Genomic DNA, 17,420 nt, shown 5'->3' on the forward strand with positions numbered 1-17,420 from the left:
CAGTAACCAAAACAGCGTGGTACTGGTACCAAAACAGAGATATAGACCAATGGAACAAAACAGAGCCCTCCGAAATAATACCACACATCTACCACCATCTGATCTTTGACAAACCTGAGAAAAAGAAGAAATGGGGAAAGGATTCCCTATTTAATAAATGGTGCCAGGAAAACTGGCTAGCCATAAGTTGAAGCTGAAACTGGATCCCTTCTTTACTCCTTATACAAAAATTAATTCAAGATGGATTAGAGACTTACATGTTAGACCTAAAACCATAAAAACCCTAGAAGAAAACCTAAGTAATACCATTCAGGACATAGGCATGGGCAAGGACTTCATGTCTAAAATACTAAAAGCAATGGCAACAAAAGTCATGATGAATTTCTTTTTCTTTTTTTTTTTTTTAATTTTGTATCTATGCTGCTGAGTGTCTCATAGTGCTTTACTCAAGCCAAATATCTTATGTAGAGCAAAGGACACGGAGGTAAAAAGTACTTCCAACTACAATTGGCATTTAGTGTTGGGGATCGAATCCACCTAATCTAGAATTGATCTATGGCCACATTCTTTGCACTGCTGGTTTCAAATTACTCCAAGAATGATTGAGTCTGTGTGAGGGACTGCAGTGCTGAGGGTGTGTCCAGTGTGCTCTGCTCTAAGGTTTGAGCCACCCCTTACATTGTGCCACAGAAGGGTGCAAGCTCTTGCTCTTCTCCCCACAGTACAGCACGGTTGCTTATTACTCAGTGTTCCAAGGTTGATATTGCATGACACAGGGTGGGCTCTCCACATCCCTGGTCCAGACGTAGTCTCAGGTCAGCTGTGTGTGCCAAAGACTTTGGGGTGAATTTTTCTCATCATTTCTCCTCTTCCTCTGTGTGCCAAGTTTCTTTCTGCTTCTCATCCAGAGGTAGGAGACCTCTGAGAGTGTTCATAGAAGATACTGGTACCCACACTTTTTTTCTGCCCTTTTGAACCTTTCCCAGTTTCAGAAGATTCTGTTGCTCCATCTTAACCCCTTCAGAAAGGGCTAGGACCTCAAGGCTCTGTTTGCTGCTCTTCTCTCAGAGCCTTACGTTTTTTGAGAGAATAATCCCTGCAGGTGGGTAGATGTGTATGCCTTTCTCCTGTTCCACATTTATACCAACGGGAAAGCCTCTCACCAGTCTTTGTTCCACCAATCTTTCTCATGGAAATCTTGAGTGGTGGGGGTTCATGGAAATCTTCCTGCAAATGGGTACATGTTCCCCTTGTGCCTGAGACTTCCAGGGGTTCTGTTTTCCCATATCAACAGATACTCATCATTTTGCAATGAGTTGATATGTTATGTTCTGGCCCTCATGCCTATGGCATGGTCTTCCCATGTTTTTCAACAGCTAAGACATTCTACACGTGTTATTTATCCATGGGGAATGGGGAGCTCCTCTTCCTTGGGCTTCGAGCTACGTAGTTGCCCTGTGACCTCAGCTGTCTGAAAGTCGTGATTTTATAGTTTATCCTACTTTTTATTTTCGTTAGGATGGGGGCAATATTTTTCATTTTTCTGCATGTGAGCCAGAAATGGAAAACTCCAATTCTCTTTTATATTTTTAATATTTTCTTCTAAATTGATTCTTCTCCAACAAGATTTAAAGATTTTTTTTCTTAACACACACACACATGCCCCCCGCCCCCCGCCCCCGACACACACACACACTCCTACTTACTCCATATCTATTTCCAAACTATTTTTAACTGCTTCCACTTGCTCAGCTTCACTCACCCCTTTGGGCAGTGCAGTACGGCTGGCTTCTGACTCCAGCACAATAGGAGCAATTGCTTTCCTACAACCTTGTTATGGCTAAATACAATAGTCTTAGGTCAGCTGTGGACTTAAATTTAGTTTTGGAACAGAGTCGATAAGTCATCAGAGTAAGAGAGTTCTCAGACCAAATAAGGTTCTAGAATTTATAGAATGTTAGCAGAAAGTATTTCTTATAGGAAACAGTTTACACAGGATAATACTTGTGTAAGATTTATTGTTCATGGAGGAAATGAAAAAAACAGAAAAAGGGTAGACAGTGGAAAAAGTAATAGAGAAATGAATAGTTGAGTGTGAGCAACTATTGGTCACTTTGAACAAGGACTAAGTGGCTAAAAAGAATAGAGAGAAAAAAAAAGAAACTGAGAATCATTCTGTGAATTATAGTATAGAATGTTCCAATGAGAAGGACTCAAGAATAGGAGTACTAATAAAATAGAAAAGCAATATATATGCTTAAGCAACTAGGAGTCTACATAGGAAATAACATGAATAATACTGAAAAAGTGTTTTTGCGATGACACACATGCACACATAACATTATATGAGATAACAATGCAGATTTCCACAAACACTGACAGATCCTTTTAGAAGCAAGGCAGGAGTGGGTCAGGAAGTGGTTGATATCTTGAATAAGATAAATGAAAATGAGGAAGAGATATTTGAACACTGTATTTTAAAATAATACCTTAAATTATGTGAGAGAATGTTTATACCTGGAGAGCAAAGAAAGCAATCAGTAAGGATTTTCTCTGCAGAAAGAGATTTCACCATAGGAGGAGTATCTATATATATATATATTCCATAAAGGGAAGGGTAAGATTTCACTTTGACAAATTCACACATTAATGGGAAAGGGGGGTAGTGGCAGGAGGAAAAAACAATGTCTTGCCAAAATTTCCTGTGAAAAGATCTTTGCAAAACCCGGTAGCTTTGCACAGCTCTGTCACTTGTTCACAATCAGACTCTTGAAATCACCTTTAGGGCCTTAGGCTATTCCTCCCCTTGCTATGAGTCCCACCTCTAAAAATTACACAGAAAACGAGAAATGCTTGCTCACAGGAGTCTAATCATCAGATAAGTATTACCTTTCTTAACTCCAGCACATCCCCTCTCAGGAGAGCCCATCAGTCATATCACTGCATGAACACCCCAGACATGGTGGGTGACCCTAAAGAGCAATGAGGAAAAGGAGAAAGTTTGGTTTCTATACCTTTCTCTTTGCTCCAGACCCATTGAGTTGGCTGTGGGATCATTGTTTAACGAGATTTAATGAAACATTTTTATTGTTTTAACTTTCCCCCAAAAGGTATAACAAGTCCAAATTTTGTAATTCATGTCGTAAGTGATCTAATGCACATTATATTATTCGAAAGCATCCAAACGGTACCCCAGAGAAGAAAGAGACCAGTGCTACTGCCTACCAGGTCTCTAGAATGAAAAAAAAAATGAGCTGAATTTATTAAATTTCAAACTTCTATGACAACTTAATATGAATATGATCCTTTGGTTTATATGTATTGCATACAAATGTATCTGAAAGTTTGCTCTAAAGTAGTAAAAGAGGAAAGATGACTTCTTTTAGAAGAAGAACTAAGCATCAAACAAGAACACCTGCGTGCCACGTTAAGCACATTTCTCTGGGAGAAACTTTATGGCACAGGTTGTCAGTGACTAAATATTATAGCTCAATATTCTCCTGTAATACTCTCCTATAACTTCCCGATGGTCCTAGTGTAGGGGATAAAGAAAGGCCAAGGATACTGGTGAAAGTCATGAATCCTTTCTAGCCCAGTTTTCTGTTAACTCTTCAATGAGAAAATGTCCAATGGGAAGCCCACACATACTTATTATTTTTCTTTATTTTCAGTCCAATAAAACTGCATCATTTTATCATTGAAAATATTCTGTTACTTCCCAGGAGCCTTGGTTTGGTTTAATTCTACAATTCCTTCAATTTTATGATGATAAAATGGCCTACCGACCTTTAAGTCCATTGCAAATTCTAGAATATGAACTGATATTTTTCTAGTGGTTTTGCAATTTGGTGTACCTGGCAATTATTATAGGCTCTGAAAATGTTTAGCTGTAGTGAAACCTGGTAAAAATAGCATTTCTTATTTACATTACTTTTAATCTTCTAGTTCAATATACTGAAATGTATGTTTTTTTTTTTTAATACCACATTATTGGTTTGTGGTGAGACAAATAATTGAAAAGGAGTTAGCTTTCTGAAGTAGTACATTTTGCATGATAGTGTTTTTCTTAGTATAATATTGTGAGTATTTTCATATCATTAAATGGTCTTTAACAGGCTTTTTTTTTTTTTTTTTTTTTTTTGAGACGGAGTTTCACTCTTGTTGCCCAAGCTGGAGTGCAATGGTGCAATCTCGGCTCACTGCAACCTCCACCTTCCAGGTTCAACAAATTCTCCTGCTTCAGCCTCCTGGGTAGCACCCAACCACACCCAGCTAATTCTTATAGTTTTAGTAGAGATGGGGTTTCACCATGTTGGCCAGGCTAGTCTCAAAACTCCTGACGCTAGGTGATCCACCCGCCTCACCCTCCCAAAGTGCTGGGCTTATAGGTGTGAGCCACAGTGCCCGACCTTAACGTGCCATTTTTATTGAGTAGTACTATTTGATATTGCAAATATGCTTTTTTTGCCTCTTCTATTTTGTACATATGAAACGCATTTGAATCCTTGCTTTGTAAGTAATCTTGGAATTTGCACCTTTGTACATAACAACATTGCTTTTCGGCCTTTTGAATAATCATTTTTGCCTGACACATTTCTGAAGAAAAACTTATTTACAATTATGGCAAATACTGGCCATGGTGATGGGGGTACTGTGACCATCCATTGCACTTCTCACCTCTGATAATTCCCACGATCTAAAGAGATTGAATTTGTTTTTGTTTTAAGACAGTGTCTCTCTCTTGTCACCCCGGCTGGAGTGCTGTGGCGTGATCTAGGCTCACTGCAACCTCCACCTCCCTGGTTCAAGCAATACTCCTGCCTTAGTCTCCTGAGTAACTGGGATTACAGGCATCTGCCACCATGCCCGGCTAATTTTTGTATTTTTAGTAGAGATGGGGTTTCACCATGTTGGCCAGGCTGGTCTCGAACTCCTGACCTCAGGTGATCCGCCTGCCTCCACCTCCCAAGTGCTAGGATTACAGGCTACAGGAATGAGCCACCACACCTGGCCCTAAAGAGATTAAATTTGATATTGCACCCACACTGGGGTCAGGCTCACACTGTGCTTTTCTTATTACCTACCCAGGAAAAGGTTGAAGGCTATGAGGTGAAAGAATCTCAACATGAGTTCCAGAAAGTTTTCTGTGAAAAACAGTTAATCAGGGCTGTATCTCGAGAATTCCCAAAAGAGAAAGCAATCAGAACCTGAACATAAGGGGCACAGGGTTATTTTTACAATCCTTCTTCTTAAACTTACTTTTTTTTTTTTTAAATCAGTCCATTAGATTTAGAAGAGAACACTTGATGAGCTGCCACCATTTAATGCACATGAATAAATGCATGTACATATGTTGAATCTAGAATGCTTTTTAAACATGCTAACTCTGATAGTTCAGGAAGAACACACTGGTTGTTAGTTGACCTTCATTAGCTTTTGTCATTGGGAAAAAGTGTTTGTGTGAGCATTTTTGCAAGAATTGTGTGAGCTTATGAACATGTGACTGTTTGTGTCTCTTTTTTTTCCGTCAAGAATCTTCTGTTTGTTATTTACTTGGCAGGTTTATTCTATACTGAGGAGGACGAAACTCCAAAAGTTCAGGATCACAAGCTCTTCAGCAGGAACTCACCCCTGTTTTCTTCAACAGCCTTCCGTACTGATCTTTGGTCCTCCTTAAAACTGATTTTATCGGAGATGCATAGAATGGTGGATCTATGAGGTTAGTTCAATTCTTTCACTTACTCGTGAAGAATTAAGTCAAGAGAAATCACATGCAAAAGATCATGCCTTAAGTGAATAATTGAATTAAGAATGAAATGTGAAGTATTTGGTTCCTGAAACTCTAGTTTGGTCAATAAACTAGCTTAAGGAATATTCTGTCCCACTGGTGACGAGATAAAGCAAACCAAGAAACACATCTTGGAACTAGAGCAGGACTTCCCAAACCTTAACCTAGAAATGAATCACCTGGTGGGCTTTGAGATTCTGCTTTACTAACAAACAACCAGGTTATTGCTGGTTTGGGACCAAAGTTTGAGTAACAAGAATTAGAAAAAAAATGGCCGGTCCTTTTGCCCGTAATATAACAGTTGCTCATACTAGAACCCTTTTTGTGAATGTGGAAATGTGCATGGAAATATAAGTGGTATCTCAGAATAAGTAAGCTTGAAGAAAGTATGTATAACCTGTTATATTTTAAAGATGGCTAAATTCAGACCTTCACATCTTACAATCAGAAGTACTGTCTGATTTAATTATTGAGTAAGTAGGAACATTGTGAAATATACCATGATGCCCTATGAAAATATAACACTAGTTTCTAATATATACTTGAAGAAGCACTAATATATTCTTCAAACCATAAAAGGAAGTATGACATTAAAAATGATTTCTGTGTTATCTGACACAGATTCAAAGGCAAAAAAACCACAGCTTGCAAAGAAAAATGGCTTTGCTTTAAAATGAAAAGTCTGACTGCTTATGTTCTTTGTAATCTGGAGCAACTTACGAACAGTAGAGGCCTGAGCAACTTTGAAATAATATCCTTTGCAATGGTCTGAATGTTGCACTTCTCCAAAATCCAAACATTGAAATCCTAACCTCTCAAGGTGATGGTAGGAGGTGGGGTTTTGGGAGGTGATTAGGTCCTGAGGGTGGAGCCCTCATGAATGAGAGCAGTGTCCTTATAAAAAAGCCGTAGAGAGCTCCCTTGCCACTTCCACTCTGTGAGCACACGGTGAGAGGGCTGTCATCTGACAACCAGAAAGTGAGTCTTCACAAGCTGTGAAATCTGCTGGTGCCTTGATTTTGGCCTTTACAGCCTCCAGAACTCTGACAAATAAATGTTGGTTGTTTATAAGCTGTCAAGTCTATGGTATTTTATTATAGCAGCCAGAATAGACTAAGATATCCTCTAATCTCCTACATTCTCTTGTCCTATCCTGTGCTGTTTTTCTAGCAGGCTTTGGCCCCCATTCTTCTCATGAAACTCATGAAACAACCTGATAAGCTCCTTCTTACTGAGATCACTTACGGTCTCCATGTTACTTCCTTCCCAGGGAGAGTTGCATCTGGCCACAGGTTAGAATCTGTGTGTTCCTTTTAAAAATAGCTCATACTTAGACTCCCCCACCCACCTTCCCCAGTTGAATTAAATCAGAATTGAATTTCTGAGGTAAGTCCTAGACACTGGTATTTTCAGAAGTTCTCTAGGTGATCTTCATGTTCAGTTAAGCTTTATAACCAGTGTTTAAATAAAGACACATAGAAAGAACACAAATTTGGACTCAGAAGTTAACTAGAAGACTTTCAGGGGCAGAAGTGCTGATGGTGTACGAATAGGTGATGTGGTGGCGTATGCATTGTGTATTTATCATTTTTGACCCATAAAAGAACATCAAAATATGAAAGACATTTTGGGCAAGGAGATTGTGATGGTTGATACTGAGTGTCAGCTTGATTGGATTGAAGTATACAAAGTACTGATCCTGGGTGTGTCTGAGGGTGTTGCCAAAGGAGATTAACATTTCAGTCAGAGGGCTGGGAAAGGCAGACCCACCCTTAATCTGGGTGAGCACCATCTAATCAGCTGCCAGCATAGTCACGATATAAAGCAGGCAGAAAAACATGAAAAGACTAGACTGGCTTAGCCTCCCAGCCTACATATTTCTCCCATTCTGGATGCTTCCTGCCCTTGAACATTGGACTCCATGTTCTTCAGCTTTGGGACTCGGGCTCGCTTCCTTGCTCCTCAGCTAGCAGACAGCCTACTGTGGGACCTTGTGATTGTGTGAGTTAATACTACTTAATAAACTCTTTTTTGTATATATATTTCTATTAACTCTTCAATGAGAAAATGTCCAATGGGAAGCCCACACATACTTATTATTTTTCTTTATTTTCAGTCCAATGAAACTACATCATTTTATCATTGAAAATATTCTGTTACTTCCCAGGAGCCTTGGCTTGGTTTAATTCTACAATTCCTTTAATTTTATGACAATAAAATGGCCTACCGACCTTTAAGTCTATTGCAAATTCTAGAATATGAACTGATATTTTTCTAGCGTTTTTGCAATTTGGGGTACCTGGCAATTATTATAGGCTCTGAAAATGTTTAGCTATAGTGAAACCTGGTAAAAATGGCATTTGTTATGTGGATTACTTTTAATATTCTGGTTCCATGTGCTAAAATGTATGTGTTTTTAAAAATACATATTTAATAAAATATAAATATATATATTTATATTTTTATATTATATAATAATATAAATATTTAAATATAAATAATAAAATATAAACATAGATATTTATATTTTTATATATTATATATTTATATATAAAATTTAATAAAATAAAAATATAAAAAATATATATTTAATAAAAATATATATATCCTATTAGTTCTGTCCCTCTAGAGAACCCTAATACAGAGATCTTCTAAATACAATTTCATTTATAATGTAAAGGCTACCTACAAAAGGAAAGGAGAGGAGTAAATCCTGTGATGCTGTAATGTATTCCCTGTGTTCTCACCTCTTGTTAGCAGTTTGTTTGCCACACCCCACAGGACAGAAAATTACCCAGCCAGGACTGCTCATTTATATTAGTTTTCTTCTAGTACTTCTGAGTACTTCCTTCTCAGAACTAATTCTAGTCATGTGGAAGAGGTAACTAACCAAAGGGAATTCAGCAGCAGCATCTTAGAACCTTTCCTGACCTGGAAACTGTGTCCCAAAGTGACATATTGGACCTTCAGTTGGTAGCCAGATCTCCCCCATCTAATCCAGTTTTAACAGCAGGACATCATCCTTGATCCTTACACCTGAGATCATATTCTTGCAGCTTAGGTAGCAATGCAGTCCCTTCAAAGCCAGAAGACCTGCATGGTCTATCCCATCTATAATTGCAGCAGAAGCAGATCTCCTAGACTCCTGCCCCACTGATAAGGAGTAATGTTCACAGTTCAGGGCTCAGATGTACCTTGTCTGCCTGTTTTATTATAAACAATGGCCTTACCTGGATGATAGCCAAGATATAACATTCTGAACACAAATCTGTGCAATCTAAAAATGTCACACAGGACTCCCCTAGAATTTGTTACTCTCCTGCCACTGACACTGAGCTACTGCATTTGAACCTTTACATCTTTGGTGCTCTGTGTCTACTCAGTGGCTCTATTCCTCATCAAATTCTTCTCAGAAGAGATGAGCCAGTAGACCTCTAAGAAGTACTGTATTGCTGAATTTTCTGGAGGCAGCTCAGAGAGTGTGTGCAGGGGAATTCCATTTATAAAACCATCAGATCTCGTGAGACTTAATCACTATCACGAGAACACAACAACACCATGGGAAAAGCCTGCCCCTGTGATTCAGATACCTCCCACCAGGTCCCTACCATGACACGTGGGGATTATGGGAGCTACAAATCCAGATGAGATTTGGGTGGGGACATAGCCAAACTATGTTAAGCACATTCCAGTTCTCAAAGCTCACATAAAATATTATAGTATGAACACACACACACACAAACACTAAAAAGATGTACCCCAAGGATTTCAATAGGTATTAATGCACACAATTGGATTACATTATCTTTAAAAACCCAAGATCTGGCCAGGCATGGTAGCTCACACCTTTAATCCCAGTCTTTGGGAGGCCTAGGCGGGCGGATCACTTGAGGCCAGGAGTTTGAGACCAGCCTGGTCAGTATGGCGAAACCCTCTACTAAAAATACAAAATTTAGCCAGGCATGGTGGCACACGTCTGTAATTCCAGCTACTTGGGAGGCTGAGGCACGAGAATCTCTTGAACCCAGGAGGTGCAAGGTGCAGTGAGGTGAGATTGCGTCACTGCACTCCAGACTGGGTGAGGGAGGGAGACTCTGTCTCAAAAAACAACAAAACCCCCCCCCCCAATATCCTTTTGTTAATTCGTTTTTATTATTTCTTCTAAAAGTCACAAACAAAAGCGAGTTTACTTACCTGTCAATTAGTTGGTGTGTTTTTGTTTCTTATTCTTATGACTGGATCCCACCTGTCTAGATTATATTGATGTTGATTTAGAAATCCTTACACTTTCTACTTTACTTTTATCGTTTTTCCACTTGTGGAAACTTTTGTTTTTGTTTGTTCCATTTTCTTTACATTATAGAAGTAAATTCCACTTCTACCATCTTTTATTTTAATATGCATTTAGCTTTTTGCTTTAAGAACATTTAATGTTAGGACCAATCTGTGATTTCTCTAATTTAAGAGCAATTCCATCTATTCCTGCTATGTGAATGACAAATAACAAAACTTGGAATAACTTTTACATTTGTTTCTTTAAGATGATACCTCACTTTATCTTATCAATAAAGAGGCATATTCCTATCATACAGATGTGTGAGTCATTTGCTAAAACATAAACTAATTTCTCTGAATTTTCTATATTCCGTTTGTTCAGATTATGTTTGGTTTTCTCCTAGGTAAACTCAGGAATATCCTGTTGTTCGTTGGTGTCTCATATGCATGTTTAGCAAAAAGGAACTCTCCAGGTAGAGTACCAAGTACACTTAGCTGCTGAAAGCTAGCGATCTCCTCAAAAGCACACATACTATGTCAGTAGCACAAATGATCAACAGACCAAGGCAGAGAATATAATCAAGTAATCAGACAATGGCTCTTGTGGTGTAACTTAAAATATACTGCCACTCAAATAAGATAACAGCAGAATTCTAAATGGCCAAATCTTATTGCATTTCTTTTTGGTATCAAGTGTATGTCAGTGATAAACAAATAATGAAATATATGTTCAATGACTTGAAAAATAGCATGATTTGTTTTCTTCTTCTTCTTCTTTTTTTTTTTTTTTAAACTGAGTCTCACTTTGTCCCCCAGGCTGGAGTGCAGTGGCACGATCTTGGCTCACTGCAACCTCCGCCTACCAGGTTCAAGTGATTCTCCTGTGTCAGCATCCTGAGTAGCTGAGATTACAGGCACACACCACCACACCTGTCTAAGTTTTGTATTTTTAGTAGAGACGAGGTTTCACCATGATGGTCAGGCTGGTCTCGAGCTCCTGACCTCGTGATCCACCCGCCTCGGCCTCCCAAGGTACTGGGATTACAGGCACAAGCCACCGCGCCTGACCTATTTTCTTCTTTTTAATAGCCACTGAATAATTCTAAATGGAAAGTTTAGATAATCCAGAATTACTATATATGCTTATGTAATATACCGTAAAATTATATCAAATTATTTCTGGTTGTGTACTATAAAATATATCATAAAATTAATTAGTCTTGGTTTAGTTAAAAGAAGAATTTAATGTAGTGGGAATATCTCCTAGAGTGTTAGAAATGTTATAAAGTGTAGAAAAGTTACTGTTGTAGAAGGTTGGATATTCTTGCCAAGAATATTCAGGTAATTAGAGTGGTATGGGACACGTAAGAGATTAGACAATATGCAAAACATTCCTCTCCGACTTTGAGTGATGTTTTATGATAATGGTGCTCTCTAACATGGTAATCAGTGATTTTAAGGCCTGTGGTAGAAACATCTGCACCACAGGGCAGTAAAAACAAGACAAATCCTGAGAGCTCCTTGTGTATAACATTTTGAAACACACTTACACAGAGATAACTTCATACCTTGTGTTCATCTTTTGGATTCTGGCTTTACAAATTTCTGGCTGCCTGGTGTCTGTCCTTGTATAAAATGCATGAAGTTATTATGCATTTATGTGTGTATTTATTTGGGTTTAGCTGGAGCAAATGATGACATATCCTCCTGTCATTGAAATAACATAATCTATCTTGATTCACTTGTATTATTTGTTCCCAGCCATAAAATTCATCTTATACTAGTCTATATTTACTCTATTGAATTCAACATTTTTTAATGTCTGAGTCTCAGCTCCTTGAAAAGTCTCTGTGCAATAATAATGGTATTGTTAACATTTTTATTTCCATATGCATGCCTTATCAAACCAATATTATACATGATTTTAATTTTCTAATGCTCTAGAGTAAATGGGCAGCTTGAGAAAGAGGTGATATAAATAATAAACATAGTATTTATCATTATTACTTTTAGTGCTGGGTTAGCAGACAGTACTTAAATTGCTTTGTATACATTGTACTATTTATAACTCTCCTAACCTTAGGATATAAGTACTAATCTCTTATGAAATTTATTGACAAAAAAAATAATGATTCTCTCTCTCTCTCACATATGTATATATATACACACACACACATATATATACAGAAAGAGTATAATATACACTGGATATTGAATATTATATATAGTTTTTGTACACTGTATATAGTTCATTTTTGTGTTGTATACTGGCTTTCATGTCTGCTGTATTCTTACTGATTTCTCTCTACTTTTTCTGTCACTTGCTGAGAGTGGAGTATTAAAATTTCTACTATATATATGATAGCATATATGTATGATATATATAGTTTTATATATATATATGAAATTGTAATACTCTCCTCTCAGCAAGTAACAGGAAAGGTAGATAGAAATCAGTAACAATACAGCAGACATGAAAGCCATACGCAACACACCAACTGACTGACATTCACAGAGGATTCTACCTAACCAAAACAGAATATAAATTATACGTTCACAAAGCTAGACTCTACGTTTGACCATAGAAGAAAGCTCAATACATTTGAAGTTACTGAAATAATATATATTATGCTCTAATATCATAATAGACATAAATTTAAAAGGAATAATAAAGGTATTAGAAATGTTTCTAACATACTCCTCAATAAATAATGGATTAAAGAAGGAGTTAAAGGGAAAACTAGAAAATATATTGAAGTGAATGAAAACAAAAGCAAAACCTATCAAATTTATGGGATTTGGTTAAAACACTGATTAGAGAGAAATCTTTAACTTTTAAAGTTCATTTAAAAAACATCCCAAAAAGTTTAAATCAATGATTATTGTTACGAGGTGGAAAAAGAATAATAATTTGTAAAAAGACAAAAAGAAATTAAGGTAAGTAGGAATCAAAGAAATAGAAATGAGTAATAAAGGCAACTGAATCGGAAGCTTGCCTTTAAAAAAATCAATGAAATTAATAAAACTCTAGTCAGACTGATCAGGATAAAAGATATAAATTAAGAAGTAATAAAAGCGAGACTCATGACAGCTACTGTAGGAACTTGTACGGTATTAGGGAAAGTAAATTTTATGAACCACTTTATGCCAACCAATTTAAAACTTAAGTAAAATGGGCAAATGGCTTGAAAGACACAAACTCACTGAAGAAACAGATACTCTGAATAGACAAATATGTAGGAAAGAAACTGTATTGATAATTGACAATCTTCTCACAAATAAAATTTCATGACCGGATAGATGGTTTTACTGGTAAATTATATCACAGTTAAGAAAAAAATGCTATGAACTCAATTTAAACTTAAGGAAAATAAAGGATAAGGGAACACTTATTTTATTAGATCAGCAGTATTCTCAGATCGTACCAGACCAGATATTATAGAAAACTTTTAAAAAGCCCTACAGATCAGTATTCTGTGTGAACAAAGATGTACATTTCTTTGAATAAATATGAGAAAATAGTAACCAATCATCCACTAAAAAAGATGATATATCATGATTCAGGAAAAATTTCTCACCCACTGCCAGTTTCATGGGTGAGGCACCAACAACAAAGACGGGTTAAGAGGAGAAAAGTATATAATTTTATTTAATAGAAGTTTTGCATGACGGAGAAATCTCCTTAAGGAAATGAGGACCACAAGAAAAAGTGAAACTCCTGTGTTTTTTATGCTTAGGTTAGATGAAGGGTAGAAAGTCATGGAGAGAGGTGATGGGAGGACAGAGTTTATTCATGATGATAAACTGGGGGGAACTTGGCAAAATCTGTTTCTTCAGATTATTCTCTTCAAAGATAAGGAGTTCCTTTCTTCTGTATATAGAGTGAAAACCACTCCACAAGGGTCTTATGACCTACTTCAAGAGAATGCCAGAAAATTCCTTATTTATGTATTTATTTTTACTTTTTTATTATACTTTAAGTTCTAGGGTACATGTGCACAACGTGCAGGTTTGTTACTTATGTATACAAGTGCCATGTTGGTGTGCTGCAACCATTAACTTGGGCCATTTACATTATATATATCTCCTAATGCTATCCCTCCCCCCACCCCATGACAGGCCCTGGTGTGTGATGTTCCCGACCCTGTGTCCAAGTGATCTCATTGTTCAATTCCCACCTATGAATGAGAACATGTGGTGTTTGGTTTTCTGTCCTTGCGATGGTTTGCTCAGAATGATGGTTTCCAGCTTCATCCATGTCCCTACAAAGGACATGAACTCATCCTTTTTTATGGCTGCACAGTATTCCATGGTGTATATGTGCCACATTTTCTTAATCCAGTCTATCTTGATGGACATTTGGGTTGGTTCCAAGTCTTTGCTATTGTGAATAGTGCCGCAATAAACATACGTGTGCATGTGTCTTTATAGCAGCATGATTTATAATCCTTTGGGTATATACCCAGTAATTGGATGGTTGGGTCAAATAGTATTTCTAGTTCTAGATCCTTGAGGAATCGGCACACTGTCTTCCACAATGGTTGAACTAGTTTACACTCCCACCAACAGTGTAAAAGTGTTTCTATTTCTCCACATCCTCTCCAGCACCTGTTGTTTCCTGACTTTTTAATGACTGCCATTCTAACTGGTGTGAGATGCTATCTCATTGTGGTTTTGATTTGCAGTTCTCTGATGGCCAGTGATGATGAGCATTTTTTCATGTGTCTGTTGGCTGCATAAATGTCTTCTTTTGAGAAGTGTCTGTTCATATCCTTCACCCACTTTTTGATGGGGTTGTTTGTTTTTTTCTTGTAAATTTGTTTGAGTTCTTTGTAGATTCTGGATATTAGCCCTTTGTCAGATGAGTAGATTGCAAAAATTTTCTCCCATTCTGTAGGTTATCTGTTCACTCTGATGGTAGTTTCTTTTGCTGTGTGGAAACTCTTTAGTTTAATTAGATCCCATTTGTCAATTTTGGCTTTTGTTGCCATTGCTTTTGGTGTTTTAGACATGAAGTCCTCGCCCATGCCTATATCCTGAATGGTATTGCCTAGGTTTTCTTCTAGGGTTTTTATGGTTTTAGGTCTAAAATTTAAGTCTTTAATCCATCTTGAATTAACTTTTGTATAGGTGTAAGGAAGGGATCCAGTTTCAGCTTTCTACTTATGGCTAGCCAATTTTCCCAGCACCATTTATTAAATAGGGAATCCTTTCCCCATTTCTTGTTTTTGTCAGGTTTGTCAAAGATCAGATGGTTGTAGATGTGTGGTATTATTTCTGAGGGCTCTCTTTTGTTCCATTAGTCTGCATCTGTTTTGGTACCAGTACCATGCTGTTTTGGTTACTGTAGCCTTGTAGTATAGTTTGAAGTCAGGTAGCGTGATGCCTCTAGCTTTGTTTTTTTGGCTTAGGATTGTCTTGGCAATGCGGGCTCTTTTTTGGTTCCGTGTGAACTTTAAAGTAGTTTTATTCCGATCCTGTGAAGAAAGTCATTGGTAGCTTGATGGGGATGCCATTGAACCTATGACATGTTTGTATATTTAGAAAACCCCATCATCTCAGCCCAAAATCTACTTAAGGTGATAAACAACTTCAGCAAAGTCTCAGGATACAAAATCAATGTGCAAAAATCACAAGCATTCTTATACACCAATGACAGACAAACAGAGAGCCAAATCATGAGTGAACTCCCATTCACAATTGCTTTAAAGAGAATAAAATACTTAGGAATCCAACTTACAAGGGATGTGAAGGACCTCTTCAAAGACAACAACAAACCACTGCTCAACGAAATAAAAGAGGACACAAACAAATGGAAGAACATTCCATGCTCATGAATAGGAAGAATCAATATCGTGAAAATGGCCAGAAAATTCTTTCTATGTTTTATGACCTGCTTTAAGAAAGAAAGGTGAGGGGAAGGTGAGAGAGACTTTTTTGCTTCGACTGTTTTCTCAAATGCCAATGTGCCATATTTGGGGGAAGCATGCCTTGAACCACATGACATACTTAAGTGGAGATTATATCAGCAATGAAAAGTTTGTGTAACACTTGAAAATCAATCAATATATTAATTCTTCATTTTAACAACATAATGGAGAAAGGACATATGATCATCTCAATGGTGGGAAAAAAACAGATTAAATTCAACATTTATTTATTATAAAAATTACAGAAAACTAGAAATAGATGGGAATTTTTAAACCTGATTGAAGGAATGCACGGTAAGACAGATAACATTTTAAGGTCAGGCATAAGGCTCAGATGTCCACTCTCATAGCTTTTGTTCAATAGGTACTGGATGCCCTAATGAAATCAGTAGAGCAAAAAAGGAAATCATATGAATGCATATTGGATAAAAAGAAGTAAACATGTCTTTGTTCACAGACAAAATGTTTGCAAAAAATGTATAAGTTTTCTCCAAAAATGTACTCTATACCTAATATTTAACAGGGCGACAAGATTAATATACAAAAAATGTTTTCCTGTACATTAGCAACAAATAACTGGAAATAAATTTTAAAACATAACATTATTTACAGCATTTAATTTCATAAAATACTTCGGTGAATATAAAACAAAAAAAGACTTGTAGAAAAAACAATTTTGGAGAATTGTTGTAAGATATTACAAAGATTCAAAATACATCACTCATTTCAGGCTATGATATTTTCACAATATTATCTCCAAACAGACATTTAAATCCGATGTATAAATCCTTGATCAAAGCCTCAGCAGCTCTTTTGTGGAAATTATCGTGCTGAATCTAATATGCATATAAAAATGCAGAGGATATAGACCATCCAAAATAATACTGCAAAAGAAGAAAAACATTGGATTTTGAGATTTGCTATAAAGCTTCACTATTCAGGACAGTGTGTGATACTGGTATAAAAATAAGCATCTTGATTATTGGGACATAATAAAATCTCAAATGACTTTAGACAGTGGTGCCAAAATTTTCAATGGGAACACGGTGTGTGTGCGTGTGTGTGTGTGTGTGTGTATGTATGTATGTCTGTGTGTCTTTTTACAGATGGCACAGGAAACAACAGAATACTTCTCTGTATCTGTATCTATAGCCACCCTTGTCATTTTCTTATGCTATATACAAAAGTATTATTAAAAAAAAAAAACTATACAATAACTGTTTTCCTGTTCCAGCCCATTTCTGACAGACCGAGACTCTGTTAACTTGATTATGATAAATTCACCCCACCAAGTTCTTCTACAGAAATGTTTTGCCTGGCCTCCTCTGTTTAACAGATGTAATCAAGAGATTATATGGATATTGAAAATAATCAAATTGTTCTCAGGTAGCTGTGGATGAATTTATAAGGGAAATATCAATGAGTAT

General features: G+C 36.8%; 1 long non-coding RNA gene across 1 annotated transcript in view; it reads left to right on the plus strand.

Moving 5' to 3' along the window:
• LOC116269502 overlaps positions 1 to 7,520 on the plus strand; it is a 140,936-nt gene extending 133,416 nt beyond the window's left edge. Inside the window, exon 3 of the long non-coding RNA XR_004177096.1 lies at positions 5,561 to 7,520. This is a non-coding gene — a long non-coding RNA (uncharacterized LOC116269502). The remainder of the gene's footprint in view (positions 1 to 5,560) is intronic.
• The last annotated feature ends 9,900 nt before the right edge of the window (positions 7,521 to 17,420 follow it).

Source organism: Papio anubis, chromosome 11 (genome assembly GCF_008728515.1).
Source record: "Papio anubis isolate 15944 chromosome 11, Panubis1.0, whole genome shotgun sequence".
NCBI lineage: Eukaryota > Metazoa > Chordata > Mammalia > Primates > Cercopithecidae > Papio > Papio anubis.